At 32.6% G+C, this 22,473-nt stretch overlaps 1 pseudogene; it reads right to left on the bottom strand.

Annotated features, from left to right (window-relative positions):
- Nucleotides 1-15,994, bottom strand: part of LOC131847115 (uncharacterized) — a 41,142-nt pseudogene extending 25,148 nt beyond the window's left edge.
- Between the last annotated feature and the right edge of the window lie 6,479 nt (nucleotides 15,995-22,473).

Below are 22,473 nucleotides of genomic sequence, written 5' to 3' on the forward strand. Positions count from 1 at the left end.
CAGCGGCTCACGCGACGTGATTTTCATGTCATTTACTTCATTCATCTCCGCGTGGGACCACTACCTTTCCGCAATATCAAGAAACTGGTAAGGAAAATCATTTGTTTATTTTTAGTCCAGAGTTTTAATCTAATATTAAATCAGATAGCATTAGCAGTTAGCATAGAAATGAAAATAGGTTTAAGCCGAAACTATAGATTAAAATTTAGTTTTGACATCAATTGCTAAGTCTATCGAGAAAAAGTAGAACAATATAAGGAGTAGTAAGCATATAAAGTACATATTTAACATTTCATTGAGGAAAAGTGGAGCCTACGTTTTCTTTTTATATCCTCAAATGCGACTTAAAAGCACACCAAGTAAATAATTACCCAAATAAAATATATTATGCACAACACAGGAAGCTATTATACACAGGAAACTGTCTTTCTCCTATTTGTTTTGTTTTATCTCGCTTTGCGTAAGGTAAACACATTACTATTCATGGCAATCATGGAAACACGACCTGTGATACGAATACGGAGAAGATATGGCTTAGGGACTAGACATATTTGTCAACATGACAGCGATTTATATTATATACTCGTACATATAAAAATTAAATATTATTTTCACAGTGCATGATCCTTCCACTTTATTATATACCGATTTAGATCGGCTGTAATTGTATATGTTTTAGGTTTTTCTAATGTATATACTGATAATTATCCTTGTAATTAATCATATTTCGGAATAAGTCTGTTCTACTCCTATCCCCAAAATTAGTTATACATATACCATATATTACATACTAGCTGTACCCGCGACTTCGTCCGCGTAAAATAGTGACCTTGAGCAAATAATAAAAAATATATATTAATAATCTAACCCAATAAAAAAGTTTCATCGTTCTAGCTTCAAAAATGAAATTTCCATACATAATTCCATACAATTCAATCAACAGCCAAAAACTAAGTTTCAAACTACTATCTTTAAAATGAAGATACTTCCATACATACCATACATACATTACATCTCCCCTTTCAACCCCTTATAACCCTTTTTCTTGTTTTTTTTAATGCTACTTATATTAGTGTCATCATGTACCAATGATAAGATGTCGCTATACTGTAACTATTTATGGCTGAGTCCTGTGGCGGTAGGTACTGATATTTTCTCAACGGCCTAAAAAATGGGTTTCAAGTTTCTAGCTTTGAAAAATGACAATACATGCATACATCATTTTAACTCCCCTTTTGACCCTTACAACCCATTTTCGTTAATTATATTTAATCAATACGCAAAAAAATAAGATTGAAGCTTAAACTTTTAAAAAATTCCTCTTTTAGTCTCTTATAACCCTTTTTAGCATTAAAAAGTAACGTATGTCCTATCTCAAGATCTAGACTTTAAATTTCATTTAAATCAGTTCAGAAGTTTTGGCTTTTAAGACAGACAGACAGAGTCACTTTCACTTTCATAATATTAGTAAGGTATTTATTAAATAAACTGATCCAAAAAAGCGTAAGAAAAAAGCTTCATCGTTCTAGCTTCAAATATGACGAATTTCCATAAAAACTTTTATCTGTTATTTTATTTTACCCCTTGAATGGTGACAATGTGATATTTACAAATTTAAATATCATATTTGTTTATATTTAATAAACAGTTTAAACATTTCTTTAAATTCTTTTGAAAATTGGTGGTCCAGTTGGCCAATAACATAATAAAATTTTGTTAAATCAAAATAATAGATGTGATATTCTAAATTGCAAACTATCCCTCTACTTGCGCGAACCATATCTCTGACTCTACTGGCCAGAATGGAGAAACGCGTATTCCGAACCTGAATAGCTCGGATGGAACGGTAGATGTTGTTTCTTCCAAGGAAATGTTGTTCATATGTATTGACAACATTTTTAATATTATATGTTGTTTTATTCTTCAAAAATATTAATAATATGTTCTTACGCTCTTGTCCAAGAGCAGGGTCATCAGTTATAGGCTATACCAGGATTATATTTATGTATTTATAAAATAAAATTGCAGATCAAACGTTTATTCATTTAAATTCATAAGGAGACAACGGATTGACAATAATCAGTTGCGCGCGCAACTTATACAAATGACATATATGTTTATTTATGACATATGAGCGTTAATAAGTCGCATATCTAGTACAATACTGGTGTAATTCAGAAATTAAAAATTTTTGAAAATAGACTTAATAACACAATTATAAAGTAGACTTTCCAAAATATCTAATTTTTTAGTTAAGCCATTATTATAATAAGTGTGTATTCAACCGCATAAAGATAACCTTGCATTACCATTTTCAACACCTTACAACCCTTTTTTCGCATTAAAAAGTAGCCTATGTCCTTCCTCGGCGTCTAGACTATATGGGTACCAAATTTCATTTAAATCAGTTCAGTAGTTTTGGCGTGAAAGCGAGACAGACAGACAGACAGAGTTACTTTCGCATTTATAATATTAGTAAGGATATACAGATATTCAACTAAAATTCAAAATTTGAATTTTAAAAGTTTTTTCCTTTACATTTTACTAGTTGACATAATATATGTGTGTATAAACAATATTTCTGGATAATAATAATATCACCTAGGGGTGTAAAAAATTAAATAGAACCTATTTTAAGCCCTGCCAAGTATAGGTAAATATATAAACCAAAAATTTCATAAAAATTGGTTAAGCATACATAAATTTTATAATATCATAAAATACATGTACCTATATTCAAAATCGACACCATTATGCAACATATATTATTTGCAATAGCAGAACCACCAATAAGTCTTCAGCGCTCGCCTGATATTGAATGAATAATAGTATCATAACGTTTCTTTATAGCCTCTTTGGAGGAAGCAAGCTAAACTAACATATGGTAAGGTTACTTAATGGGTCGTACTACGTGTAAGTTCTCACATAATGTATGTTCACGCGTCATATTGAAGAGTATATTGTGCTACGGGGCTTTTCCAATATACCTACTCAAAAGAATTTTTAAAATTATTTATTTAATTATATGTTTTATCATAATATGAATATTATTAAATCAATTATAAAATACGTGTTATTAGTAACAGTTATTGTAATGTGCTTAACTATATATCTATTATTTAAGAACTCGCTATTACATTTAAATATAACATTGTATGTCTTCTGGTGGATTACAGAGAATATAATGTAGATTTTATAATAACATAAACTTTACACCTGCGTGTCACAATATTCTAAAAAAATATACCTATCAATGGACTTATTTTGCTATGCTTTTGCTTATAGATATTATTATTAAGTCCTACAACAAAACACATCATTACAGTGAATTTGAAAGGGAACCATATTATTTCACAGCTCGTAGCCACGGCGGTACCGAACTTCACAGTTTATGAAATTCCAAGGTTTTCACGACTGATTTCAGTTTCATATACGCTTGGCCACTCTTAAGAACTTAGACAATTTAACCTCAAACATAGTTCCGGTGGGTAAGATAGGATATAATAATATACTCAGGCTAAAATAAATAGGTAAAAGAAAAACAACTAACTCACCAATGTCAATATTATATTTTATTAATGATGATAATTACTCGCCTTTATCTTTATGGTTCAGCTAAAAACTTGAAGCATTTATTTCTGAACTAATTGACTAACTATATATAATTTGTTAAAACATCATGGAATTAAATTTTAATGTTTGCAAAATCAACTAATAAAATTCGTTCATTTAAAGAATATATTGGAAACAACTTTCAGCAATCTGTATTGACAGACGCTTAGTAGTTTCTTGTTATAATTATTTTCTGGAGAATTTTATTGTCTGAACTAACTATAAGCTTTGTAATTTATGATTATGTTGATTACAATTTGGGTGGAGAAATGGACTGTAAGCCTGTTTTTTCCCTCGGTAATAACCCACTTTGGGCATTTCCGACGTAGTAACTGTTCTTTAGTCCAATAGAACTGAACTGAAGTGAAATAGTGATGTTGTTTATTTATATATAACAACAGATCTATCGACTTCTTACTGATTATTACATATCAGTATATAGCATATGAAAATAGTTTTAATAAAAACAACTACAATGAATAAATTTGACATTTAAAACAGAGAATATTTTAAAGAGAACCTTATACATTCTTATATAATATAACTATAGGAATTACCGGCGACCTGAGAGAGCTACGCCTATGCTTATTTTTGTTCCGAAAATAAAATAAAGCCCATGGCACTCGTTGATATGATATACCGGCTTTAATCAGTAATAATTTATAAAGTACGAGGTACAAATTTATAAATACATTTTATTCTAGCAATGAGTTATTGATTTTAGTATTGGTTGAAACTGTTATTTTCCGCACTAGCAACGCCAAAAATTTTAGGTAATCCTCGGACTCCCCGAATCTCCTGTGGCTTTTCTTAGTGATTATTGTACATTACTTTTAAGCTTTGTGATGTCATAACGTTTTATGACACATAAGACCATTGTGGTAAAGCGGCAGTTTTTATGGTATTATATTACAAAGATGAAGCGATGAGGGCGTGATTTTTTTTTTTACAAAACGTGCTAAAAATTTTACTCTGCTATAGGTATTTTATAGGCAATATTATTTTACAAACATACTACTTCTTACTCGCGTCGTTGCCTACTTTTTTATACAAATACATAGTAGCTAGTCTATCTCCGTCCACATGTTACAATTTGTCTAAACGATTGGATAGAAGAAAAAAACTGATTTTTTTTTTCATTTTAATTTTCTATTGTAAATTCCTATCTACTCTTTTCAAAACGTTCTAAAATACTAAATTGAGATTAAATTTACTAAATTACTTAAATACCTGTGTCGGATATGATATGTAAATTTATTAGCGTGAATGTATAAAAAATACATCAAAAACACTACTTAAACATATTTTTTTAGAAATAATTAATAATAATGTAAAGTAAACGCAAGCAGCTAGCATTGCGTTTACTTTACATTAAAGAAATTGAAATTAATTATGAATTAAAAGCAAAATAACAGATCAAAAATGAATATACGTAGAAACAAAACATTCTGTTGTTATGAACTTAACTAGTAATTTAAGAGCCTTACGAAATATAAATATTCTATTACTACAGTGTAGATTGAAATCAAATTGTGAGTTTAAAACATTTTAAAAATACAAAAACTATTATAAGTTATTGTATTTTTAAAATGTTTTAATTACATTTGAAAATAATAGTCGTGTAAAAATTTATGCATTTCGTGAATTTTTAGTGAATGCACCAACAAAATATTAATAATATAATATTGTATGTCGTAACATGATAACAACAAAAGAGTAATCTGAAACCCAAAAGTACAGTACATGAATTATATATGAGTAGGTGTGTTATAGCCGCTACATGAAAAACATTCATTGTTGGTTGGTATTCATGCATGCGATACCTAGCTGATGTTTGGGAAAGAATAATAAGGTGTAAAGATAAAATATTATTCCGCGCGTGTCAGCGCCATTGTGCCTGAGGCACCTACTTGGAAACTTTGTAAAAAACATTTTGCACTGCACAGATTTTTCAATAGAATTTCTTGTCTCTACTTAGAAAGTAAAAAATATTATTCTATATTCAAAATAGATGCGACATTGGTGCTTTTTATAAAATCTATAAAATTGTATTAGTTATAAAACTATAAGTGAATACTAAACTCTACAACGGTTATGACCAGACTTCATTTCTAGAGTGTTTCCATTTTCAAATATTCTTAAATAGATGCATATTCGAACGTAATATTCTTCTTGTATACATTTTTTCCGTACTCAGGTTGGATGGTGGTCGTTTCGAAGACCGTTAAACAAAGGGAAGCTATCATTACAACCATTTTACCCCCGAAAGGCTTACGAAATGAAGGCATTACGTATCTTAACGTCTACTGCAACCTTGAGACCAATTAAATTGATAAATTGTGTACGTAGATTTTTTAGATAATGTTCTGATTTATATTATATACTTATATATTTAAATGTACTTGAATATTATTGCTCATTCAAAATTATAACATACACTAGTACATATATATGGATCGTGAGCAGAATTTGTTCAGTAATACTTTCGGTGAAGATTACTAATATGATAAGTACAATTTAATTGTAATAACAAATAGAAGTATTTCATTGAATTAGTGCTAATTAAAATTATTTAAAAGGGCAACAGGCTAGTTCCTTGCTTGTTCTTCTTGTGATGAGACAGGTTTACGAATGAGCGGTAGATTAAAAAAAATGTGATGGCTATTCAAAAATGCTTCAATATAAGTTTATTTGAATATATGATTTTCTATTCTATACTATTATAAATTTAAGGAAACTTAACGATATATTCAATATCGTTAAGTTTCCTTAAATTTATAATAATGACAACATAAAGTACAAACAGCTGCATAATATTTTATTTAAATAAATAAAACGTTTATATTACAGTGTTGTTTCACATAATACCCGAATGAAGCTTTCAGAGATTATCTAACATCAAATTATAAATGTGTAGAGGCCGGAAAATAAGATAAATTATTATATATAATTATTATATTAAATGCTTTTATTTTATTAATACCCCGAAATTTGAGTTATATAATTACATATAACTTCCACAATAATTATTATATATTATAAAATAAACATGTATTAATAACTAATTTAACTAAATTCGTTATATATTTACCTTGAGCTTTACGTATGTATTACAAAATACAAGTCACATATTTGTGTCTGTTTACATGATTGTATATTAAGTTTTCACGTAAACACGACTGGGGAGCTAGGTTCAAATCTCAGAATACGTTGTTAATAGAGACTAAAGAAGTTGATAAATACCTCCAAGGGAACTAATCATTATTGTACATATTTTTTAATATTATCTACAATAATATACAATTACAATAGAGAGCGTCGTATAGATGTTTTATTTATTGTTTTGGTTTGATTACAGGAGGTGACATAGATATGTATTATGAAATTCCGAGACTACAAGGAAAATACACTGTAAAGTTCACATGTAATACGAAATAGTTCTTTTGATTGAAATATTATTTTGTAAATTTACAACCCTGAGCTCGGACTCAAGTAAAAATAAAATACATATTCTTTATTAAAACGAGCACTTGTGTTCAGTAGACTAATGGTTTTCTTAGAAGTAAGGTCTTTGCAAAATTTGATTTGTTGAAATGAGCAGAAAGATGAAAGTGAAGTAAATTTAAGAATTCTACCATTTGTAACCAGAAAAAATAAGTAAATCATTTCATATTTGGAACACATTTCTTATTGTAGTAATCTATATATGAAGTCACAAGTATAGATAAGTAGGTATTTATAAGATACAAAATTATCACCTGTATATATATGCAAGCTCATAGTAATCAATATACTATATCAAAGAATGGTATATAGTCGTCATCGGCCTTAAGAATTTGCAATCATCGATATTATACAACAACAAGGTAACAACACCATGCTAAGGAATAAGGGGTCTTGCCTTCATGCCCTCTAATTTTATATTATTACAGTGTTATGAATACTCATACATAGTATTAGTAGTCTATGTGAATTTAAATATTATAAATGAGCATTAAACATTCCTGAGACGTAGCCAGACCGGATTGTAATATAAATATAAATGAATGAAATCATTAATTTAAATGTAATAACAAGGCATGTTGCGGCTCTACTCATTTCGCTCAGCACCAAGCGGCCGTAATATGCTAAGGTTTAATGTAAACAAACATGAAAGGGCATTAAATCTCTAGTAACAATGGCAAGGCGGCTAACTGAAGACAATAAAATATTTAAGCTCGTTATAATTTCTTCACTAGACTTCTAAGTTTCATATTTGAACATTTAAGCGAAATGTCTCTAATAAAAGATACTCGCAAAATTTTATTATTTTCAATGTTTTCCAACTATTAGGCATACGGTCAGCTTGATAGTAAGCTGATTAGTGAGCTGTTTTTCAGAAATCTCATCTTTGAAACAACATTTGAGTTTAAAATTTATTTCATAAATTTCACATTTTTTGTTTTCAAATATACTTTCTGCTTATGTTAACAACCTCTCAATTTTTGCCATATACTCATGTCATTTATATGTTTTTCAGTAAATGACATTCAGTATTTATTTTCACAACTTATAAAGCGATATATAACTTTAAATGATTGATTTAATGTTATTGTATATTTATATTTGACCCTAATAAATTAGTGCTGGTTGGTAGTTTGTATTCACACGTTCGACTTTGTAAATGTAAACTAACAAGGATTATTTAAAAAAGCAACACACAACTTTCTTACTCGTTCTTCTTGTGATGAGAAAGAACGAGCGATAGATAAAAAAAAATGTTATGACCATTCAAAAGTGCTTAAATTAAGTTTATTTGAATAAATTATTTTCTATTCTGTTCTAAATGTATTCCATCGATACTAATATATTATTTTTTTATAAACATCACGTTAGGTAAAATCAAAATAAGTATCATGTTAGTGACAATGTAGGTATGTACTTATATACTGTATTAATATACAGTATATAAGTACATATTATAATTATAATTAATATTTATATAATACTAATATTTGTCTTTGCATCCCTTTACACACCCCGTGGCGATACAAGTTAATCTTACACAACAAGATGAACATTTCGATATTACAGCACATACGCAATGATAGACATTCAACTTTGTCCTTCTCTGTAACAAGTTGACTGTACTACGTAATCCAAGTTTAAATTTTCATCAAATGTTAGAAAATTGAGTAGAGGCATATTGTGATATTGAGACGAATAAGTCAATGTCTACATTATTTACTTAGCGGCATATTTATTACACCAATTTCGAACACTTTAGTAGTCAGTCGTAAGCTGCTGACACTCAACTTAGATAAACGATAACGTTAACGTAAGGTAACTAAATTTTGTTTGATTTACCCAATCTGGAACTATGCACACACAATCGTGACTACATTTATTTTATTCTTATTTAACAACATTGTATCAAATCTTCCCTATTTATTATTAAGATCTATGCAATTAATCTTATGTGAAGGAAGGTCCACCAGCACAACATCCTCTTAGACTTATCTCGGATTGCGCGGATTTAACCACACTCGAGTCATCCTTGTCTGTGCTGTTTGTTAATCCTCTATAATTGTTTATACGTTCATTTACCGACTACAAAGTAAGTGGGTCATAATAAATCACAGCTAAAAGGCTTCATTGTTGCTACTCTGACAAAGGTCCACGGGTAATGGCAAGTGCGTGCAGAATTAAAACGTGTCCAACCGCATTTCCTGTGGCTTGGGTCGACTCCTACCATACACTGGCTTTTAAAACACTTTATAACTTGGATATAGTTATACTGTTCACATAATTAATAAGGTATCCATAAGAGCTAGTTATATAGAATAATAATAACAACCCTGGATAATTCAAACAGCGCCATCTCGTCAATCTATGTACGCATAGGCTGACATGGCTACTAAACAACTAATAGATATACAATTTTATTTGTGAATAATTACTTAAGAAATATATACATATATTGTATATATTTCTTAATTCATCCGCGACCAACGGAAATAAGGCGGGGTGCGAAAACGCTAGACCACCAAAGTCTTGTACATATATTGCTTGCTATCGAATGCGGTGGCCTACTTTTCACAACTAGGAATACGTAAACTCTCCGATGCTCGCGTTACATATTTTTAGTTCTTACACAGTCTATGTAAATAGGATATCTACTATGATAATATTATTTATCATGTCAAGGGTAGTCAGGTTGGTGATGGTGTTCGGAAGTGACTGAGTGAATTTTATGTGTATGTGCCATAAGATTACAGTTTTTACTACAATTTTAGTACAAACAAAAATGAACGCACCTGTTTTTTATGTAAAATATTTATGTACCTATATAAATACCCTCGATAGCGACTATTTACATATACAGAAAGGCAGAAGTATCCTTTATCAGTCTTCAGGTGAAGGATACTCCTGACTTTCTGACAAACAGACACATTTTCGAATGTTAATGTTAGTATGGAACTCCATACTAACGTTATACATATGCCGTCAACGTTCATATGTATATCTGTTATAGAAACGAACATACTGTTTTAACATTTTCACAGATTTCAATGGAAAGCAGCGCGTAAAGTGAAATCGTTTTTAACATTGTGTAAAAAAGTCATGCTGGTTCGTTAGCTTACCATTTTGCACGTAGCATTCATACGTATACTTTATAAGTGTACGATTTTAAAAGTGCTCTTAAAAGTTGCATTTATATGGAGTTTCTGTAAAATGTTTGCGACACAAATATATTTTAGGGTACCTACCTTTAATACCTACTACAGATAATGAGGGTGTATTCCACTAGTACAATTAACTCAATAAATGACTATTTAAAATGACTAATTAGTTAAGTTTATATTAATTCTTTAAATAAAATCTTTATTCATATTTCTATTATATTAGTATAAAGAGATTACTTTAATATTAACAAATGATGATAATAATTCTATTACATATTCCTTAATACAAATATTCAAATTCAAATAAAGAATACTTCGAGTACTGAGTTACAAGAGAAGTAATAGAGAGTCAATTAAAAATAATGACTTGAAAGTGCTTCAAACAATAATAAGGCAAATTCTTGGAAAGTGTGAAACATTTTATTGACTTGTAACCATCGCTGCGGCTGTAGAATCGGAGTATTTCCGTATTAATGAGTGCTGAGTAAATTAAAATGATTAATTCAATATCATAATGGTTTGTTATTATTATTAATTTTACTTTATTAATGTTTAACAAGTATTTTAATTAAATTGTATCTAATGAGACTTTACTACTTGTTAACTTATACTGATTTATACCGAAAGTCATCATAATAAGTCATCATATAATTATATTTAAAAATGCATAACGCAGTCTATAGTATCAGTACTGTACGTACTATGTATATGCATAGTATACGGGATAAGGGAAGATGGAAAATGTTATATGAATTAGTCAAGACACCAGCTTTAACTTTAGAATAATCTGATGTCAATTGTCATCTAGGAACTTCAAGATTATTATTGCATATCGTTAAAATGTAAAGCATATCTCTGTATATAAACATAAAATGTTTACGCCCCTAGGCTCCATAAAAAAAGGGTTCTTTCATAAATATGTAATTTTAGGATATTGCTTTAGTTATGCGATAGGTTGGATAACCCTTGATCCTTTCCAATATAAGAAATGAAAAGCACTGAATGCGGTATTTTAAAATAATAATTCTAATCGTGTGAATTGTAATATATTTTTGTTAGTTAGGGACAACATTATTTAATAGAAAGATTTAAACTTTGTTTCGATACAGGTATCGAAGGGATTGTAAGACCTGCAGTTTGAGATGGTTCCACTAAGATCTCTAATAAATTTTAGTAAGACTCAGGTCTCCAAACGGCAATTTCAGTGATAAAGTCATAACTTCATATAAGAAACTCGAAACAATTTTTGTTGGTGAGTATTTTAGCCTTTGTGTTGGAAACAAAAACAAGGCTATTAAAAACAAAGCAAGAAAAATAAGCTGAAACTAACTACCATTCTGCTAATTCAAAATTTTCTAATTTGCAATTAAAAATAGATGCCAGTTATGGTTTAATAAAATATAAAATATAAACTACCCTTTACTCGTATACGTAATATGAAGCTGGCTTTTACTTTAGAATGTAATATTTTACACCATGTTTTATTTATTTAAATTATTTTTATTTTACTCTCCTTGGGTATACACTATATTACTCGTAACTACGCCTGCTTGCTGCATTCGTGAAATAACTTCTCTTCATATTAAATTTCATTCAGATGCGTTCAGTTCTAAAAAGGTAATAAACCGAGAAATAAGCAGATTGAGTTTCGGAATTTTTTGTATAAATCATCATAATTAACTATTTATTATTTTATTTCAATAATACTACCAATCGCTTAAATTCTGACAAATATTAAGTAAATTGTAAAAATATTTAAAAATTAAAAAGCAGTAATATGAAAATTTAGGTGTAAACTCATAGCAAAAAGTCAAGCTTGATCTCGACCTGGTAATTAAAATGAATTATAGTACGGTAGGTACTAAACTATTAGGTTAGAACAACATTCTGCTCTAATATATATAAAAAAATATTTAATTAGAGAACATACCTACAGTACATTTATTCATTCATTCACTAACAGAAACCTATTGTAATTAAAACATGATTCACCTGACTGAAGCATTAGCATACAAAGTAAATAAAGTTAAATTGCCAACATTTATAGAGTCGATTTTATAGCATTATATTCAGACCCACAGTAATTAAAGTGTTAATGGAAGTATTCCGTGAATTTAAGAATTTAATTTCGTGTAATATTTGTGTAAGACTAAGTTTTAAAGGTGGTTCGGCAAATTTATTATCTAACCTTATTGTAGTTAGGGTTAAATTAAAATTAAAAGGTAAAGATTTTGATTAAAGAGTTTTATTAGTAGTTTTAGTAAGTAGTAAATTTTATTATTATTTTTATTAGATTAATTGGTACCTGACCTTGAAACACATAGATTATAATAATATACAATAACCGGTTAGAATTAATAGTTACCTGAAATATGACCGTTTAGTAACTAAGTAGGTATCTGTATATAAATTTCTTTATGTTGGAATCTGTAATGCATAAAAACACCAATATGCAATTACATATACAATTGTATGTACATTGGTAACATTTGTCCAATTATTGAATCAACGTTATTGAATAGTAAATATCTAAATATTCAAAATACCTTTACATTAAGAAGCCTGTGAGAATAATTATAAAGTTAATCAAAAATACTAGCAAAAACAACAATTTTGCAACAATGAATAAGAACCGAATTTTATTCGAGTTCATAAAGAATGTAAATACTCGTAGTTACATTAGGTTTACAATTAGGTCTTAAATTATATTTCTTTCTTAACCCTCATAATTTAAGTATAATTTTAAGAGATTAAGATCAATTCATAAAATATATTGAAAAACTTTAAAAAAATTCAATTAATGGTGCTATGACAAAGAAAAGCGAATGGAAAATTTGAAGATGTCACAAGTTTTATTCAGGAGTCATTTTTTCGTCTTTCTTAAATTATTATAACAACAATCGTAATTATTAATTTCTAATTATAATAATACTATAGACTAACCTGGAGATATCACATCAATCGCAAAAAGCAAGAGCTACAGCTAAAGTACAATAGTCTATATTGGATGCTAGGAAGGAACTCTAGACTGTCCATGGACAACAAACTCCTCATCTATAAAGTTATTTTGAAACCTGTTTGGACGTATGGTCTGCAACTATGGGGCAGCGCAAGTGATAAATATTCTCCAGCGCCAACAAAACAAAATCTTAAGAACCATTGCACAAATACCATGGTACATAACCAACACTGAAGTCCATGATCACCTTCAAATAAGAACAGTGAAGGAGGAAATTCGGAATTTGGCAGCCAAATATAAAGAACGGTTGATTCATCACCCCAACAAACTTGCTCGACAACTCACCATAGAACAGCATGTGAGACGACTAAAACGCCATCATATCCTGGAGCTAGAAGATCGGTAGTAGCACTGGGATGCAGATGAGTAAGGTTTCCAATGGGAAGCCGCTCTACATGATAGCATCACAGAACATATTCGCTTATAGTCCTGGGACTGATCGCAAATGTACTCGGAGAAAAAAAAAGAAAATCTAATAATACAGATATAATTTATTAATATTTAAATAGTTACCAAAAAAATCTAACCTCTAGTCTATGAAAAATAATTTGTAATCATATAAATAACATCGGCCCATCTGATGGTAAACGGTTACCGTAGCCTTTGTTAAGGTTAATAAAATTATACCGAAATTACTATTTGAACATCTTTATTCACAATAAGATACAATAATAATAAGTTTGCAAAAGAGGAAATGATGCTCTTTTATAATACCTCCATCCAAACTAGAATAAATAACGATGATGAAGACAAATATAAAAGTACACTAATGTATATGCAAAGGATATTGTACAAAGTTTTTCTTTGCAGTACAATGTCAAGAACAGACGTCTCTTTAAGTATTGTAAAAAAAATTCAAACACGTTTCCAACAATCTAGACGTGAATATTTCCCTTGTGCTTTTAATTCAACTTTTCTAATTCCCGCCTTAACTAGCCTCTGTTCATTGGCTTGGCAAAATGAAATCCAAAAAGAAACGGAACCATAACTTCCTAACTCCTCTCGCTTATAAAGTTTTCCATCGCCTCAAATAACTGCAAACACAATTCAGCACCTGCGGGATTACTTACTTGAACTTCGCCCTTAAAATTAAAGCGCTCTGGGGCTTAAATTGTCTGAACTGAATGTGATTAACAGTTAAGTTGAAATGACAAATACAACTTGGTAACAACGAGAAAACAAATGGCAGTAACGAGGTAACATCCGAAAATCCCTTCAACCATGTCTAATCAAAAGCTGAGGAACTCTATATGTATAACGAGATGAGTTGTCTAAGAATGCAAAAAAAACACAAAATATATAAATAAATAATAATAAAGCCTACAATGGTTTAACGAGTAAAATTTTACATTTGTAATTACTGATTCAAAAAAAGTTATATAAGTAACGGTACAGAATGACAATAGTTTAGCATGTAATCACTCTTTAAACATTGCATAGAAACACAATATCTAAGAACAATAAATATGGGTTGTATATTACTGTATATTATTTATAATCATTATATATTTTCCTACAAATTCCCGTTAATCAATCATGTCTACCTAAGTAAAAGTAAAAGTAAGTAAAAGGTGTAAAAAGTATGAAACTAATTGATTGGAAATCGTCTTCCGTACGAAAGATTTGCATGGCATGCTGCTTCGCGAAGTGTAGGTACATAAGTTCGTACGGACTAGAATATTCATTCATATTATCATAAAAAACAAATCCTAGGAATTCTAAGAGCATCATATATATTTATTGTATACCTAATACATTTAGATGGACCATAATAGACAAGAATGTATTTATTGGAATTTATATACTGCCCGGATCAAAATATGTTCTTATTAAACCCAAAAACTTCATGATGATTAGTTGAGTCATGAAAGGTCTAAGTTGCAACCAATAAAGAAATAAACAATCTCCTTTCTTGTATCATCTGTCTTACAATAAGCATGATAATATACTTTTGTTTTTATATGAATCTTTTGTTCACAACTATTAATATAGAAATCAATTTAAACCAGTTCCAATGTATAAAATCAGAATTGTATTACGCGTTAGAACACTTAAACTTGATGTTTCGAAGTTCAGTTGCAAACAGCATTACTCTACGTTCATGAAAATAAGTTAGTAGCCTGCAAGTGATGGGTAAAATGGGTTATGCCAACTCGCTTGACTGAAGACATTCCGTAGCTTAGGATGAAACTGGGATTTGTAGAAGCAGTAAAAATATAGATAGAGACTGCACATGATTCAAAGTTGTTTATATAGATTTTTATATATATATTATTATTCTAAAATAATGTAAATACATCATTATATTGTATAAAATAAAGTCGCCGTCGCTGTCTGTCCGTCCCTATGTATGCTTAAATCTTTAAAAATACGCAACGGATTTTGAAGCGGTTATTTTTAAATAAAGAGTGATTCAAGAGGAGGGTTTACATGTATATATAGTAATATATAAAATGAAAAAATATTCTCATTGTTTCATAATCGTCAGTAAATAAAAATGAATATTATTGTATGTATTTAATATACCTTGTTTGCGCCACAACTAGTTTAAATGCACATCTCGTGTAATAGACAAGGACAGACATACTCACGATCTAGGGCCGAAAGGAGCCGAGTACGCCCGCGCCATCGCTGGAAAGAAAGATGGCGCTTCTTTTTTTCGTTTCCCGCTCGTGTCTGAGAAACGCCGCTCGCACATAATTACGTTTTATAATAATTGAATCACTACGATTTAATAAACTATTGAATTGTCAAGGTGTATATAGATAGTGTGCAATATTCAAGGTGTATATACACTAATTTCCGCCGCGCGTGTTGTGTGTGTGATCAGTTCATCGATCATCATCGTCGTCGATCATCGATTCCTGCACCAAGACGCCATAGCAGAAAGCCAGGTACGCTCGTAACTCCTTACTTTGCCCGTGATCTGTGACGACAGTCTTATCGAAGGAATATATCTCTCGGGATACATATCCCTAGGGAACCGCTTTAACATTTTTTGGTCCTTCGAGCCGGATATTTTGCTATTTTTAAATTGAGTTATATTTAATAACGTACCCCTTTTGCTATTTATTCGCAAGGTCCTTCGTTTAATATTATTATTAAGAAACCGCTTTCAAAATTGATAATATAAAATCCGCTTATTTAGTCTTATATTACTTATTTGTTTCTCAGACATACCCGCGTAGCCATATAGGATTGCCTTGTTATTTCTTTATATTATACCGCAACCAAGCACCTATATGTGTAATAGTTTATTATTTATAAACATATTTATTATATACCGCTATAGAATACCATATGATATCCCGCATTCCTCTGTATTATCTCTTTAGATAATAAATATTTATATCACCGCATTTATAGTATAGTCTTAAAATTGTATCCTATAACTATATTATACATAATATACTTGTACATCCCGCACACCTATAATATACAAATATAAATGTCTATATCCCGCATTCCATTATATTTTATATAGTAATCTACGCAACACTTAACCGTGTTCTCGCTACATACCTACATATAATTTTTATTTTAGTTACTGTCAGCTTACGCTGTCTATTGACAGGTCACTGTATAATTACCTATAGTTATATTGCGTTAAATCATTAGATATGTCACGTAAAGATAAAGATGCGCCTACCTTTTCACCTAGTCGTCAACTTATTATGTTAGAAGCTAAACGTAATGCTTTATTTCAACGAATACAAAGTATTTACGATAAGTCGAAGTCGGCTACGGAATCGGAAGAAAAAAGACGTATGTTTCTTAGTTCATGTATAACCATCGATGACGTTCGTAATAAGTTTCAAGATGTACTTGATGAATATAATAGTAGGATGCTTGATGAGAATCCTTCTGCCGTACCTAATTTTCATGTATATGACTCATTTGAAGATTTGTTTTGTTCAATTAAACAGACATTTTCTGATCTTTCTTCTGCGCCCACGGGTGGGAATTCGTGTGGGATAGATGCACCTGTATCTAGGCCCAGGCTCCCCCCTGGAATTAGTCTCCTTCAGCGGCAATTATCAAGATTGGAATTTATTTTACGCTAGTTACAAATCTACTGTCCATGACAACTCCTCACTTACAAACTCAGAAAAACTGTATTATTTACTGGGTAAGTTATCACCCAAAGTACAATCGGTATTTGCAGGTATTACACCCTGCGCCGAAAACTATGAAATTATATTTAAGTCTCTGCTTGATAAGTATCAAGATATTCACGTTCTCGGTTCTAATTACTTAGACCAGATTTTAAATCTTAAATTAGGCAAAATGCCTTCCGCCGCAAGTTTTCAATTATTTATAGATAAGTATGTCACCGCCGCTATGTCATTAAAGGGCTTAGGTATAAAACAATTATCTGATTTCATTTTATTATATATTGCAAAACGTAAATTCGATTCAGAAACATTACGCGCGTTCGAATTACACTCTTCTATAACAAAATCACGTGATTTTGACGGATTTATTAATTTTATAAAAACACAATGCCGCATATATGAAAATACACAACTCGCGCCCGCCACCAGTACAGAGTCAAATAAATACCGCCCGCCTACTAATAAATACCGCCCGCCTGCTAAGTACCCGGACCCGCAGTCTTATGTTTCAAGTGTAACACCTATAAAATGTTCACTTTGTAATAGTAATATGCATGATCATTTTTATAAATGTAGTGCATTCGAAAAATTGTCACCTCTCGATCGTTATAAACATATTAAAGCTAACAATTCATGCGTAAATTGTTTAAGTACCAAGCATAAGTCAGGTGTTTGTAGATCAAAATCTTCGTGTCGTGCATGTCAAAAGCGCCATCATTCTTTGCTACATTTTGTTACGGATCGGGGCTCGCTGCCCGCGCGCGATGCGCCCGCGCCCCGTAGTAGCATGGCCTCACCCCCGCTCCCGTCACACAGTGGTGAGGCCGTGGCCAAGCAGAGTGGTCTGTCACTTTGCGCGCTCAGTAACAAAACTGTGCTACTAGCAACTGCACGCGTTATTGTGTATGACGCATTAGGTAAACAACACTTAGTTCGATGTTTATTGGACAGTGCGTCCCAAAGTAATTTTATTACTGATGAATGTTGTGACCGCTTAGGTTTATTAAATGAATTAAAATATTCATCTACGATGGTAAAGGGTATTGGTGGCTCACAAAAAAACGTTAAGGGTTCAGTAGAATTTAATATATTTTCTCGTTTCAATTTTAATGTTCACTTTAATATTTCCGCGCTTGTTGTTGACCGTATTACGGACAGTTTGCCTTCCGTTCCTGTCAATACCGCCGCATTTTCACACATTAAAAACCTACCGCTGGCAGACGGCGAGTTTGCCATTCCTAGTAATATAGACGTACTTATAGGTAGTTCTATATTCCCGCACTTGCTATTGCCGGGTATTGTGCATAGCAAGCATCGTAATATTCCGCCTGCGATACAAACCGTATTAGGGTTTGTAATCATGGGTTCCGTACCCACTTTTAATTCCGCATTATTAAATACCGCATATACAACGTCATGTTGTTCCGTGATTCATGATCGTATGGACACTCTCTTCCAAAGTTTTTGGGAATTGGAGGAGATAACCGCGCCGCCCGCTCAGAGTGCCGATGATCTCGAGTGTGAACATTATTTTCGCGCCACCACTACTCGTGATGATAGTGGTAGATATATCGTATCCCTGCCGTTTCGAGAGGACGTGTTCTCCTTAGGCGACTCTTTCGCTGCCGCACATAGACGTTATTTATGTCTAGAACGTAAGTTGGAAGCGTCACCTCATTTTCGTTTTTCTTATAACGAAGTAATTCGCGCATATATTGATAAGGGCTATTTAAGTCCAGTTAAATCGCATCAAGACAATTCACTTATACCCTCGTACTACATTCCACATCACGGAGTGCTACGAGAGGATAAGGTCACCACTAAATTGCGCGTGGTTTTAGATGCCAGTTGTAAAACGACATCTGGTCGTTCGTTAAATGATATATTGCATAGTGGTACCAACCTACAGGGTGATTTATTTAGTATTTTAATTAACTTTCGTCTTTTTAAAGTTTGTATTTCCGCCGACTGTTTTCAAATGTTTCATCAAATAGTTGTACGCGAACCCGATCGTAGGTTTCAGCGAATTTTGTACCGCTTCAGCACCGATGATCCTGTGACTGAATATGAATTTAATCGTGTATGCTTCGGACTGAGGTCGAGTCCATTTCTCGCGCTCCGCGTTGTTCAACAACTAGTTGAAGATGAAGGGGATAAATTCCCTGCTGCTGCCGCTGTTGCTTCGTCTGCACTATATATGGATGATATCGTATCTTCTGTTATGACAGATGAACAGGCTATTACCATTAGCAACGAACTTATTGCATTTTTTAAAATGGCACAGTTTGATCTCGTAAAGTGGACGAGCAGCTCCCGCGACGTGCTTGCTCACATCCCGGATACACACAAAACCCTCAGTGACAAATCATTCGATAATTCCACCCCGCACAAGATCTTAGGTCTATTTTGGGATAACTCTAATGATTCTTTTAAGTTCAAGGTAATCACGCCAGACGCTATATGTACTAAGCGCGCTATTCTCTCCGCTGTTGCCCGTTTATGGGACATTTTAGGTTTCGTGGCTCCCGCTATTTTGTACGCCAAGCTCCTTATTAAGGAACTCTGGTTGTTGAAATGTGATTGGGATGCTCAACCCCCGCATCATATCATCGCAGCCTGGAGACAGTTCTGTTTAGAACTGCCCTCGCTTAATAGGCTTCGCATACCGCACCACTTAGGTGTGGTTGAGGATTGTCAATTGAATATTTTAGGATTTGCTGACGCTAGTGAACGTGCTTATGGCGGTGTAGTCTACCTACACATTCAGGTTGATAATAAATATTTTGTTCAATTATTATGCGCCAAGTCAAAGGTCTCGCCTGTAAAAATTGTATCCATCGCGAGATTAGAATTGTGCGCAGCCGTATTACTCGCAAAACTACTTCGTAAGGTTGTTGATACTATCGCACCACGGTATCCTGTGAATAATATATACGCCTTTAGTGATTCAAAAGTGGCTCTTTGTTGGATCCACTCTTCTCCGCACCGCTGGCAAACTTTCGTTGCCAATCGGGTAGTACAAATTATCGATAACGTCCCGGCAGACTGTTTCTATCACGTTGCTGGTTCCGATAATCCTGCAGACTGCCTGTCTCGTGGACTCACACCAGACAAGCTAGTAAACCATCCGCTATGGTACACCGGACCTTCATGGGTATTAAGTAACCCGGCCGAGTGGCCACTTGTTGTCAATCACGACTTATCGAATGAAGACATTCCCGAACAACGGACTGTTATACACACATTAATTTCAAATACCTCTGAATCACTACTTTACGCGCTATCTCAACGCCTTTCTGTATATTCTAAATTATTACGGACTATTGTTTATATATATAAATTTATTAAACGCCTTCCTCGTAATACCGTTATTACGAGCGAAGACTTAGATTTTGCTGAAATAAAGTTAATCCGCGCCGTGCAAGAAGTATATTTTGCACATGAGTTTAATAATTTAAAAAATAATAAATATTGTTCTTCCGCTTTAAACATCAAGGACGATGTCATCCGCGTCGGTGGTCGCTTCATGCAGGACTGATTTTTATTAAGAACATCTTCATGCAGGACCAGAGTTACTTATGTCCTTACTCAGGCAGAAGTACTGGATCCTTACTCAGGCGTACTGGATCCTGTCCGCTCGCCGCTTAATACGTTATCGCATTCATAAATGTAACGCTTGTTTTAAAATAAAACCGCGCCCTACGTTTCCACTCATGGCCGATCTACCGAGCCACCGCGTCACTCAAGTTGATAAGGCATTTACGCATGTAGGCTGTGACTATGCCGGTCCCTTACAGTACACACCTATTCGTGGTCGGGGGTTAAAGGCCGCAAAGCATGGCTATGTATTTTCACTTGTCTGACAACCCGTGCTACTCATATTGAAGTTGCTACTGATTTAAGCACGGTTAGTTTCTTATCCGCACTTAAACGATTCTTATCTCGCCGAGGCCCGATAAACTGTTTATATACGGACAATGGAACATGTTTCGTGGGTGCTCGCAAGTATCTTCGCGATTTATATAAGTTTCTTGATGAATATCGCCCGCATTTAGAATTAGAACTTTCAGAAAATCGCATTAGTATGAAATTCATTCCTCCCGCTGCTCCCCACTTCGGTGGAAGTTGGGAAAGCATCGTAAAAATAGTTAAAAATAATTTATTTAAGGTGATAGGATCACAAATTCTCTCTTATGAGGAACTTATAACAGTGCTTTCTCAGGTTGAGGCACTTATTAATTCGCGTCCACTCACAGCTAGAAGTAGTGACCCCGCTGAGCCGTCTGCTCTTACGCCGGCTCATTTTTTAAATACTGTCCCTCTTTCATCCATTCCTGCGCCAGAAGCTACGTACACGCACGATTTAAATCAACGCCATTCCCTTCTGGATAGCATTGTACAGTCTTTCTGGCGCCGGTGGCGAATGGAGTATCTGCATCAATTGCAGACACGCGCTAAATGGAATCTTCCATCAGTTCCCATTAAGGAGGGTACTGTTGTAATTTTAGTAATAGATAACGCACCGCCCTTTTCATGGCCATTAGCTGTCGTTGAAAAGGTACATCCTTCCAAAGACGGAACTACGCGAGTGGTCACTGTTAGGACTTCAAAGGGTAGCTACCTTCGCCCGGTAGTTCGTTTGTGCCCATTGCCGCATCAATAGTTATATATTTAATATAAGTAAAATTTAGATTTAGCTTAGTTATATATAACTTTCATTCATATATCGTATTCACATAACCTCAGATAACTTCCCGCTTATGATTAATCTTATACGCATTAATATACCGCTCATTTTATTTATATATATCTTCCGCATACTGCTATTCATTTCCCAGTGGTATATATATGTATATTTTTTTAAAGGCAACCCTTTAAGGCCGGGGGAATGTTTGCGCCACAACTAGTTTAAATGCACATCTCGTGTAATAGACAAGGACAGACATACTCACGATCTAGGGCCGAAAGGAGCCGAGTACGCCCGCGCCATCGATGGAAAGAAAGATGGCGCTTCTTCTTCGTTTCCCGCTCGTGTCTGAGAAACGCCGCTCGCACATAATTA

This window comes from Achroia grisella, unplaced genomic scaffold, assembly GCF_030625045.1.
Source record: "Achroia grisella isolate CSIRO2021 unplaced genomic scaffold, CSIRO_AGI_Agris_v1 utg516, whole genome shotgun sequence".
Taxonomy (NCBI): Eukaryota; Metazoa; Arthropoda; class Insecta; order Lepidoptera; family Pyralidae; genus Achroia; species Achroia grisella.